Consider the following 13041-nt stretch of genomic DNA (forward strand, 5'->3'; position numbering starts at 1 on the left):
ATGGATAAATGTTCATCTTCCCTCTTGTTTAAAAAGTCCATTGTGCAGACCTTGTATTTCCCTATTTTGACTATGCCGACATTTTACTGACTGACCTCTCCAGCGACAACAAAACGAAACTTCAATGTGCTCATAATTTGTGTGTACGTTTTGTAAGCAATGTTCGCAAATATGATCATATTACCCCATCCCTGGAAGAAATAGGTTGGCTTAAACTAGATAAGAAAAAAATTTACATTCACTTCTCCTTTTCGAAATATTGAACTCTTCTTTTCCTTCGTACCTGTCGTCTCGCTTCACTTACCTTTCTTCCCACCACAATCTGAACACACGCTCTCGCCATGAAACAATACTAACAATACCATCCCAACGCACCTCCTCATACTCATCCTCTTTCACAATAGCACTTGGTTTCTTGTAAATAGTTCTCTTAATATGTCACAAAATATTTCAATATCCGGCAATTTCATCACTATACGATTTTGTTATTTAACTTCTATAATAAATTGTCCAGCTTTCATTACTCAAGTAATCTTTTCATACTTAAATTTTTTATTGTAATTGTAAATTTAATATTAATTGTAATTTTATACTTCATATTGTAGTTGTAGTCCCCTGGTAGAGGGGCAGAAAAGGCCTGATGGCCTTATCTCTATCACGTTAAATAAATAAATAGTAGGCCTACTATGCTCAAATCTATGTACGGTCAGATCAAGTTCTCATGAAAACCTCGGCTGACTGATGACGTCCTACTTCAAAACGTATCGTGGGGTCCACAACAATGCCCTGTTTAGTGTCAATATTGTACATTAAAATATCCACATCCCTCGTTGACCGATTTTCAGTTAGAAGGGGATTTCTTCTTCTACTGGCCAGCCCTTATTTCTTAATGCGGCAGCAATTTTGGATCTTACAAAATGATGTCTAGAGTTCCTCAGGAGCAATCCCTGTTCACAGAATCCCAAGACGTGTGCTAAAGATCCGACCTCGGGCAGCCATGCCGTCAAGAGACCTGAACGAACAGCTGCTGACTTGCTGTCTTTTTCAGGCTAGAGGGCGGCCGTTTCTTTCAACGCTTTTGTCCGTCCTCAAGGATTCATATTCACGACAAGCATTCTGCTTGAAGCTTTGGAATTCTAGCCTTACTAAATAAATGTTCAAGTTAAAAAAGTGATCTGCCGTGAACAGCAGCATCACACAACTCGCTGTACGAAGGAGAAGTGAGTACATATCCGCTACATATTACAATGCACACAAAATGCTGAATTTCATTAAGAGCAGTGGCGGCCGGTGAGGCATTCCGGTGGTGGTGCCAAACTGATAATCGCAGCTCACGTTTGCATTATGTTAAATAAAACACATTAATTAAACCAGCTATTTTACCAGGTGTACAGTTAATAATGCATCTAGTAACAGTTACAATAACATTTCCGAAACTAATAACGAAATTTACAGATACAGATAATCAAAACTTTCACAGTATTGTTAGTCAAGTACAAGTAACTTTTATAACTAGTAAAATTACTGGCAAAAACACACGAGATAAATAGTGATATAGATAATAAACGAACACGTTTGCACTTTATTTAACAGGCCGATGAATCCAAGGCAGCGGCCTGAATAACACATGTTCATGTCCTGCACAGATCTCATGTATCGTTAACAGAAGCATCAATACTATAGCAACAGTGTGGTGATATTTAGTTGCCGGAAAATAAAACAAATATTACACAACATTAACAAACAGTTTTACATAATATGAAAAAAATATATTTATCTTTCTAAAAAGAACCATGACTATCTCTGCATTCAATATAGTTAAACGGATAATACTTTACACATTCAAATCCAAGTTATGTGCTTTAGTTTTGAATTGGCAACATTACATTAACATTTGGCGCGGAACTTTATCTTGTGTTTTCGTGCAAGTCTGCGGTTGATGATTTCTGCCTAACGTCTCCAACAACCCTGCCATCTAGCGAAATTTCTGCATTACTGTGCTCTAGCGGGCGGAATATTAACTACTGAGTCAAACTGAATTCGGCTCAGAGTCTGCCATAAGAAACGTATATAAACTAGAATCAGTAGCCTTCTGTACAATGTTATATGGACGTAAGGAGTGCCACACAGAAGTGGCTCAAAAGTTCGGGAAAACGCTGCAAGAGTGAGTCCCGTTCTGTGCGCGCGCTCGTTCAGATTAAATACGAATAAAAGTGTAGAAATAAACTATTACAACTGCTTTTTAGGATATTATTTTTTGTTTATTTCAATGGCGGTGCCATGGCACGCTGGCACTACCCCAAAAGCCGCCCCTGATTAAGAGTGGCCGCAAGTATTCTTACTCCCTCCCTCCACGAGAGTAGCTTGCCTCGCCCAAATTGTGCCAACCTAACAGTTACGAAATGACTAATTATCGTGACATGCGTGCATTCGCGGTGGTGTTGCCAGTAGTGAACGTCACTAAATTTTAGCAGGTGATCAAAAAATGTTGACGTCGCACCTTAGGACACCGTCCCATCCGCACGCACATAGCCTGGCAAGCCCCCAAGTCTTCCTATATCAGCACACTTCACCCCAGCCTATTTTTACTATTGCAGATGATAGGTGGAGAGTGTTTGTGCAATGGTAGAGGAAGCGGGAGTACCCCGAGAAAAAATCCTCTGCAGTGCTTCGTTCACCACAAATTCCAACACGACCTAGATGGGGGTCGAACCTGCGCCGCCTTGATGAAAGACCAGCACGCTAGCACTTTAGCCACAGCTGCGGCAAAATTCTGACACATGCCTTCTGTGTAACAATAGGAGTTCCAGCACTCTAATGTGAAAGAACAGTTGCGGCTTTTTCAACAAAACACAGGAATAATAAATGCAAACCAATTACAATTCCCTTCATACGGCACTTTCGTTAGACCTGTATAAATTGCACTTCAAACCAGATTTGCTGCAGGACTGGTGTTCTCCAAGTAGCCCCATCATCCAAACGGCTTCTCACGACATTCAAAGCTGCTTAATGAGAACGAAAATCGGAATTTTGCTTCAAATACGAAAACGAACATGGCCACCGAGCGAACTGTTGTGGTTGCTCCTGCTGAAGTGATCAGGATCAATCCACTCGCCTCCGTTGTCACATCGAGGGTTTCCACCTCCGATCGGACACCACGTAGGTCTATGTAAGGATCGCAAACACGTACAGCCAGGGAGGGGGGGGGGATTTTCCCCCTGTTGGAAAGTTATCTCTCTCCAATAAATTCATATTAACATCCTTGCCAGGGATAACTTCTATCCCATCCCCCCAAAATATAATTTTATTGTTTTAATACGAGTATACTTTATAAGGTATTAAAGTAAGCAAAGAAAATAATATTGATGTATTATCATCATCGGGAAGCTGACAACAATCAATAACTTAGGAATTACACATCTTATCTTAAGCCTGCTCATGGAATTATTATTATTATGATCAAGATACAAGACAAGCAACTCAGTGCGACCAAGCGTTGAGCCGTATCGAATGAGGTTATGTATGGTATTCTCTATCTAGGAATCTATCCCCCCTCATCGGAAATCCTAATTCCCACCCTGCGTATAGCATTTATTGGAAAAGAAAAACACCGGTCAGAGGTTTGCTAAAATTATCAACAACAATTAGACTAATTTACCATTTCGTTGATATTTAAAGCAACTAAAAACTTTCTAGTGACGAATCTCTTTCTGAATTGCAACAACTTGATACAGCAACGCCTACTTATAAGATGTATAAATTTTAACAGTGTTGATAGCAAGTCAAGGGCTGCCAACCTCGGCGCGAAGAATTACAGCTTTTTGGTACCAAATTTATTCTATTTTCATCAAAATTATCGCATTAGACTAAAATGCAACCATTGGCACTACTAGGGTACTGTGGAATTAATTCAATATCTGCTGTGAGCTGCTTTCTCTTCCACTCAGACTGTCCACATCTGTGAACTATTTTCAATGGCAATTTTGTACGACAATCGGTGAAACGTTAATAAATTTAATCTCTTTATTCAAAGGCGAGCACTTCACTTTCGCGTCATCCACCCGATATTTAACTGAAAAAGTATAAATATGTTCAGTTTGATTCGAAATATATAACATTGCTCTTCTGCACGTCACAGCTGGGCGTCGCAGTAATAATAGATCATCACACCGTATTGCAGATTGGTTACAACGTCTGATATAACAATGCAATTCACTAGTTTCCCGGTTTGTTTTCTACCAATGGCACATCATTACACGGTATTGCAGATTGGATACAACGTCTGATATAACAATGCAATTCACTAGTTTCCCGGTTTGTTTTCCACCAATGGCACATCATTACACTGTATTGCAGATTGGATACAACGTCTGATATAACAATGCAATTCACTAGTTTCCCGGTTTGTTTTCCACCAATGGCACATCATTACACTGTATTGCAGATTGGATACAACGTCTGATATAACAATGCAATTCACTAGTTTCCCGGTTTGTTTTCCACCAATGGCACATCATTACACTGTATTGCAGATTGGATACAACGTCTGATATAACAATGCAATTCACTAGTTTCCCGGTTTGTTTTCCACCAATGGCACATCATTACACTGTATTGCAGATTGGATACAACGTCTGATATAACAATGCAATTCACTAGTTTCCCGGTTTGTTTTCCACCAATGGCACATCATTACACCGTATTGCAGATTGGTTACAACGTCTGATATAACAATGCAATTCACTAGTTTCCCGGTTTGTTTTCCACCAATGGCACATCATTACACTGTATTGCAGATTGGATACAATGTCTGATATAACAATGCAATTCACTAGTTTCCCGGTTTGTTTTCCACCAATGGCACATCATTACACTGTATTGCAGATTGGATACAACGTCTGATATAACAATGCAATTCACTAGTTTCCCGGTTTGTTTTCCACCAATGGCACATCATTACACTGTATTGCAGATTGGATACAACGTCTGATATAACAATGCAATTCACTAGTTTCCCGGTTTGTTTTCCACCAATGGCACATCATTACACTGTATTGCAGATTGGATACAACGTCTGATATAACAATGCAATTCACTAGTTTCCCGGTTTGTTTTCCACCAATGGCACATCATTACACCGTATTGCAGATTGGTTACAACGTCTGATATAACAATGCAATTCACTAGTTTCCCGGTTTGTTTTCCACCAATGGCACATCATTACACTGTATTGCAGATTGGATACAACGTCTGATATAACAATGCAATTCACTAGTTTCCCGGTTTGTTTTCCACCAATGGCACATCATTACACTGTATTGCAGATTGGATACAACGTCTGATATAACAATGCAATTCACTAGTTTCCCGGTTTGTTTTCCACCAATGGCACATCATTACACCGTATTGCAGATTGGTTACAACGTCTGATATAACAATGCAATTCACTAGTTTCCCGGTTTGTTTTCCACGAATGGCACATCATTACAGTGTATTGCAGATTGGATACAACGTCTGATATAACAATGCAATTCACTAGTTTCCCGGTTTGTTTTCCACCAATGGCACATCATTACACTGTATTGCAGATTGGATACAACGTCTGATATAACAATGCAATTCACTAGTTTCCCGGTTTGTTTTCCACCAATGGCACATCATTACACCGTATTGCAGATTGGTTACAACGTCTGATATAACAATGCAATTCACTAGTTTCCCGGTTTGTTTTCCACCAATGGCACATCATTACACTGTATTGCAGATTGGATACAACGTCTGATATAACAATGCAATTCACTAGTTTCCCGGTTTGTTTTCCACCAATGGCACATCATTACACTGTATTGCAGATTGGTTACAACGTCTCATATAACAATGCAATTCACTAGTTTCCCGGTTTGTTTTCCAACAATGGCACATCATTAGACTGTATTGCAGATTGGATACAACGTCTGATATAACAATGCAATTCACTAGTTTCCCGGTTTGTTTTCCACCAATGGCACATCATTACACTGTATTGCAGATTGGTTACAACGTCTCATATAACAATGCAATTCACTAGTTTCCCGGTTTGTTTTCCACCAATGGCACATCATTACACTGTATTGCAGATTGGATACAACGTCTGATATAACAATGCAATTCACTAGTTTCCCGGTTTGTTTTCCACCAATGGCACATCATTACACTGTATTGCAGATTGGTTACAACGTCTCATATAACAATGCAATTCACTAGTTTCCCGGTTTGTTTTCCACCAATGGCACATCATTACACTGTATTGCAGATTGGATACAACGTCTGATATAACAATGCAATTCACTAGTTTCCCGGTTTGTTTTCCACCAATGGCACATCATTACACTGTATTGCAGATTGGTTACAACGTCTCATATAACAATGCAATTCACTAGTTTCCCGGTTTGTTTTCCACCAATGGCACATCATTACACCGTATTGCAGATTGGTTACAACGTCTCATATAACAATGCAATTCACTAGTTTCCCGGTTTGTTTTCCACCAATGGCACATCATTACACTGTATTGCAGATTGGTTACTACGTCTGATATAACAATGCAATTCACTAGTTTCCCGGTTTGTTTTCCACCAATGGCACATCATTACACTGTATTGCAGATTGGTTACTACGTCTCATATAACAATGCAATTCACTAGTTTCCCACTTTGTTTTCCACCAATGGCACATCATTACACTGTATTGCAGATTGGTTACAACGTCTCATATAACAATGCAATTGACTAGTTTCCCGGTTTGTTTTCCACCAATGGCACATCATTACACTGTATTGCAGATTGGTTACAACGTCTCATATAACAATGCAATTCACTAGTTTCCCGGTTTGTTTTCCACCAATGGCACATCATTACACTGTATTGCAGATTGGATACAACGTCTCATATAACAATGCAATTCACTAGTTTCCCGGTTTGTTTTCCACCAATGGCACATCATTACACTGTATTGCAGATTGGTTACAACGTCTCATATAACAATGCAATTCACTAGTTTTCCGGTTTGTTTTCCACCAATGGCACATCATTACACTGTATTGCAGATTGGATACAACGTCTGATATAACAATGCAATTCACTAGTTTCCCGGTTTGTTTTCCACCAATGGCACATCATTACACTGTATTGCAGATTGGTTACAACGTCTCATATAACAAGGCAATTCACTAGTTTCCCGGTTTGTTTTCCACCAATGGCACATCATTACACTGTATTGCAGATTGGTTACTACGTCTCATATAACAATGCAATTCACTAGTTTCCCGGTTTGTTTTCCACCAATGGCACATCATTACACTGTATTGCAGATTGGTTACAACGTCTCATATAACAATGCAATTCACTAGTTTCCCGGTTTGTTTTCCACCAATGGCACATCATTACACTGTATTGCAGATTGGTTACTACGTCTGATATAACAATGCAAATCACTAGTTTCCCGGTTTGTTTTCCACCAATGGCACATCATTACACTGTATTGCAGATTGGTTACTACGTCTCATATAACAATGCAATTCACTAGTTTCCCACTTTGTTTTCCACCAATGGCACATCATTACACTGTATTGCAGATTGGTTACAACGTCTCATATAACAATGCAATTGACTAGTTTCCCGGTTTGTTTTCCACCAATGGCACATCATTACACTGTATTGCAGATTGGTTACAACGTCTCATATAACAATGCAATTCACTAGTTTCCCGGTTTATTTTCCAACAATGGCACATCATTATATTGTATTGCAGATTGGTTACAACGTCTCATATAACAATGCAATTCACTAGTTTCCCGGTTTGTTTTCCAACAATGGCACATCATTACACCGTATTGCAGATTGGATACAACGTCTCATATAACAATGCAATTCACTAGTTTCCCGGTTTGTTTTCCACCAATGGCACTTCATTACACTGTATTGCAGATTGGTTACAACGTCTCATATAACAATGCAATTCACTAGTTTCCCGGTTTGTTTTCCACCAATGGCACATCATTACACTGTATTGCAGATTGGATACAACGTCTGATATAACAATGCAATTCACTAGTTTCCCGGTTTGTTTTCCACCAATGGCACATCATTACACTGTATTGCAGATTGGTTACAACGTCTCATATAACAATGCAATTCACTAGTTTCCCGGTTTGTTTTCCACCAATGGCACATCATTACACTGTATTGCAGATTGGATACAACGTCTGATATAACAATGCAATTCACTAGTTTCCCGGTTTGTTTTCCACCAATGGCACATCATTACACTGTATTGCAGATTGGTTACAACGTCTCATATAACAATGCAATTCACTAGTTTCCCGGTTTGTTTTCCACCAATGGCACATCATTACACCGTATTGCAGATTGGTTACAACGTCTCATATAACAATGCAATTCACTAGTTTCCCGGTTTGTTTTCCACCAATGGCACATCATTACACTGTATTGCAGATTGGTTACTACGTCTGATATAACAATGCAATTCACTAGTTTCCCGGTTTGTTTTCCACCAATGGCACATCATTACACTGTATTGCAGATTGGTTACTACGTCTCATATAACAATGCAATTCACTAGTTTCCCACTTTTTTTTCCACCAATGGCACATCATTACACTGTATTGCAGATTGGTTACAACATCTCATATAACAATGCAATTGACTAGTTTCCCGGTTTGTTTTCCACCAATGGCACATCATTACACTGTATTGCAGATTGGATACAACGTCTGATATAACAATGCAATTCACTAGTTTCCCGGTTTGTTTTCCACCAATGGCACATCATTACACTGTATTGCAGATTGGTTACAACGTCTCATATAACAATGCAATTCACTAGTTTCCCGGTTTGTTTTCCACCAATGGCACATCATTGCACTGTATTGCAGATTGGATACAACGTCTGATATAACAATGCAATTCACTAGTTTCCCGGTTTGTTTTCCACCAATGGCACATCATTACACTGTATTGCAGATTGGTTACAACGTCTCATATAACAATGCAATTCACTAGTTTCCCGGTTTGTTTTCCACCAATGGCACATCATTACACTGTATTGCAGATTGGATATAACGTCTGATATAACAATGCAATTCACTAGTTTCCCGGTTTGTTTTCCACCAATGGCACATCATTACACTGTATTGCAGATTGGTTACAACGTCTCATATAACAATGCAATTCACTAGTTTCCCGGTTTGTTTTCCACCAATGGCACATCATTACACCGTATTGCAGATTGGTTACAGCGTCTCATATAACAATGCAATTCACTAGTTTCCCGGTTTGTTTTCCACCAATGGCACATCATTACACTGTATTGCAGATTGGTTACTACGTCTGATATAACAATGCAATTCACTAGTTTCCCGGTTTGTTTTCCACCAATGGCACATCATTACACTGTATTGCAGATTGGTTACTACGTCTCATATAACAATGCAATTCACTAGTTTCCCACTTTGTTTTCCACCAATGGCACATCATTACACTGTATTGCAGATTGGTTACAACGTCTCATATAACAATGCAATTGACTAGTTTCCCGGTTTGTTTTCCACCAATGGCACATCATTACACTGTATTGCAGATTGGTTACAACGTCTCATATAACAATGCAATTCACTAGTTTCCCGGTTTATTTTCCAACAATGGCACATCATTATATTGTATTGCAGATTGGTTACAACGTCTCATATAACAATGCAATTCACTAGTTTCCCGGTTTGTTTTCCAACAATGGCACATCATTACACCATATTGCAGATTGGATACAACGTCTCATATAACAATGCAATTCACTAGTTTCCCGGTTTGTTTTCCAACAATGGCACATCATCACACTGTATTGCAGATTGGTTACAACGTCTGATATAACAATGCAATTCACTAGTTTCCCGGTTTGTTTTCCACCAATGGCACATCATTACACTGTATTGCAGATTGGTTACAACGTCTGATATAACAATGCAATTCACTAGTTTCCCGGTTTGTTTTCCACCAATGGCACATCATTACACTCTATTGCAGATTGGTTACAACGTCTGATATAACAATGCAATTCACTAGTTTCCCGGTTTGTTTTCCATCAATGGCACATCATTACACTCTATTGCAGATTGGTTACAACGTCTGATATAACAATGCCATTCACCAGTTTCCCGGTTGTTTCTTATATCTTATCTCTTGGATTTAATATCCGTTTCCGTTTCCAATTTATTTGTTTCTGCTTCCTTTGATTAAGAGTGGATAATATAACCACGGAATGAGGACACATTAACGTACCAATATGTAAATTAGCAATGCAGCAAATCAAAATGGATGGTCCGTTCAGAGCCCTAGCGGCAGAGGACCGTCTTTTTATCTTCGTTGTTAACATATCGTAGTAGAACCTCAATAAATTATCGCACAGTTTGGTATCGCTACATGGAATCCTGACAGAGGTAGCAAGACTAGATAAGAAAATGAATTATACCGATACTTTATTTTAATTGTTGGCATTAAAAGTCGTGATTAATGCCGTCGAGTGAACGTAGCTTTCCTTGACTATGGCAGCAAGGCTAGAGAGATAATATCTGCCCGGTCCCGGACTGCAGGGCTGCACACAGAGGCTCCAGAGTACTTTGATGTCAGAGAAACTGCCTTTTGCGTTGACTTTCTTTCTTCAGCCCACACGTTCGCTGACGCGAGTATATCCAGTGCTTTGCCTCCTCCTTTTGTCACCTCTGAACGAATATAAACATTATTTATCATCATAGGATTAAAATACTGCATCATGCTGGTTTTCTGTATAGGTCAGGCTGTAACGTGACATTATTTTTCCAGCCTTTATCACTAATTGAAAGAAAATTTAATAATCTAGCAAAAATTTAAGACAATGAAAAGTTTAGCAAGGCCTTATATAATTACAGTAGTTGGAATACATAAAACAGAGCTATCAATTCAATAATTGAGACGGTGTCGGGTGGAGTTCCTGGGTAGCTCAGTTGGTAGTGCGCTGGTACTTTCAACCAGAGATCGCGGGATCGATACCAAGTCCCGGAAGAATTTTTCTCTTGAAATTATTCAAGTCTGCTTCACAGGGAGCTTTATATGAAAAACTATACTTGCATAAAGATATCAGTTGTATTGCAAATTTAATCAAATGGATCGTGTTAAGGTACGCATCGTGTGTCCCGCATTCCTGACGAAAAAATCTGGCAACCCTGGTTATGACATTTACTTAACAATACATCACTGGTCATTATTGTTGAACTCTACTAACTTGTAAGAGTCTAAGAGTGTATTAAAGTTATCAAATTGGTTAAAATTGTCTAGGTTAAGAAAATAAAAAGGCATTAGTGGTTCACTTTGACTGAAATAAATGTTACAAAATTTAAAACAGCCTAGAGGTAATTCCAGAAATCACGACAAGGGTGGAAGAACTTAGAGACTACATACATTTTGTATAAAGACAATTGAAACGAACACTGCTCTGAGATAAGCAGCTTCTAGACGACACCAGTTCGAGCAAAACAGTCTTGACGAATCACTCGACAGAGCTAGAGGGAGCGTCACAGAGCGGAAATAAACAAATGCAACACGTCACTCGGAAGAAAAAAAAAAGCACAGCTGACCGCGTGGCAACGCCGCGCAGACCCGCCTCAGCAGCCAGTCGGGATGTCGGCCGCCCGTCCGGCTCGAGCTGCGGCACTCGACTGGCGGCGCGCGGCGTGGCAGCCGGGTTCGATGCCGGCCGAGGAGGTCTGCTCGCACAGCCAGCGCGTTGTGTGGCTCCCAGGACCCTTGGAGTTATTGTCACGTACCGACCGTTAACGACTCTTTATTTCAAAAAAAGAAACTACTTATTGACACACAAAACATCGCAATCGGCTCCATTTATTTTATTCTTACCCAACATATGTGCGCCTCAGTGGCGGTGCCTCGGGGGAGGTAAGGGAGGAACGTCCTCCTCACATTTTCTTCTTTTGAAAGTAAATACCAAATAAAATATGTGCCTTGAAATTCGAGGAAGATTCGATAATTTTTAAGTTCACAGCTATAAGAAAAACTCGGTTGATCGAGTTTTAAACGACGCGCGCTCATGTGCTGTAGAAAACTGTGAGAAAGATGCGGGATTGTCTGTATGGAGGAAAGGCACTCCATTCCTCCTTTACTGCAGTTAACACACATAGACGACAGCGCACTAGCGGCCAGAGAAAGAAGCAGAGTTTTAAAGCAAGTGAATGAACGGAGAGGGAGGAGATCCTCCTCTGAATCAGCGCATGGGCGGGAAATAGAAACCGACTGGTCGTGCAGCAAGCTCGCTACCGCTGCCATCTAACGATGCTGCATTCAACCGGACTATAACACATCTAGGAGGAGGCACAACAAAAACAGTTTTAACGCAATGCTATGAAAGACATCATGTAAACTTTTTTTTAATTATAAATCAAAAATATTATTCATAGCACTTTATATAGCCTACTATTCATGGTTTGAAACTTTCGTGGATATTTGAAAGTTAAAGTCGGGTTTATGTAAAACAAAGAGGAAGTGGTTCTACGTAGTTGGCCCCTGAAATTCACTTCTATTCATTGTTTACTAGACAGGGCAACAGCCAAGTTGTCAGTTTTGTACAAATATATTTGAAACTGAAAGTAGGCACTCCAAACTACATCATTTTTAACATAAAAAATTAATCGGCCACCGGCAGCTTTGAACAATAATGATAGTATGACTTTACAAGAACTGACGTCCTTCAAAAGCATGTGATGCTGAACTTGTAAAACGTACATGTGGCAACATAGATCACGTCGGTGGGTGGGTGCAGTGTTCTCACTTTCCTCAGATTATTTACCATTCCCATTTCCGTAAAACGGTTCCGGTTACGAGTTAGTAGCTGGTCTCTTCCAACACGTGTGATGCTGTAGTGTGCTCGAAAAATGCTACGAGGTTGTGAATTTCCTTGTAATTGTTAATTTGTGCAATTATTCAACAATGAATGGAAGTGAAA

The 13041-nt window shown here is 39.5% G+C and overlaps 1 protein-coding gene across 1 annotated transcript in view; it reads right to left on the reverse strand.

The window, feature by feature from the left end:
* The window catches only part of LOC138706776 (uncharacterized), a 153653-nt gene extending 141937 nt beyond the window's left edge, over nt 1-11716 (reverse strand). The window contains exon 1 of the mRNA XM_069836458.1: nt 11487-11716. The gene's annotated coding sequence lies outside the window, so the exon portion shown is untranslated. The remainder of the gene's footprint in view (nt 1-11486) is intronic.
* Between the last annotated feature and the right edge of the window lie 1325 nt (nt 11717-13041).

This window comes from Periplaneta americana, chromosome 9, assembly GCF_040183065.1.
Source record: "Periplaneta americana isolate PAMFEO1 chromosome 9, P.americana_PAMFEO1_priV1, whole genome shotgun sequence".
In the NCBI taxonomy this organism is placed as follows: domain Eukaryota; kingdom Metazoa; phylum Arthropoda; class Insecta; order Blattodea; family Blattidae; genus Periplaneta; species Periplaneta americana.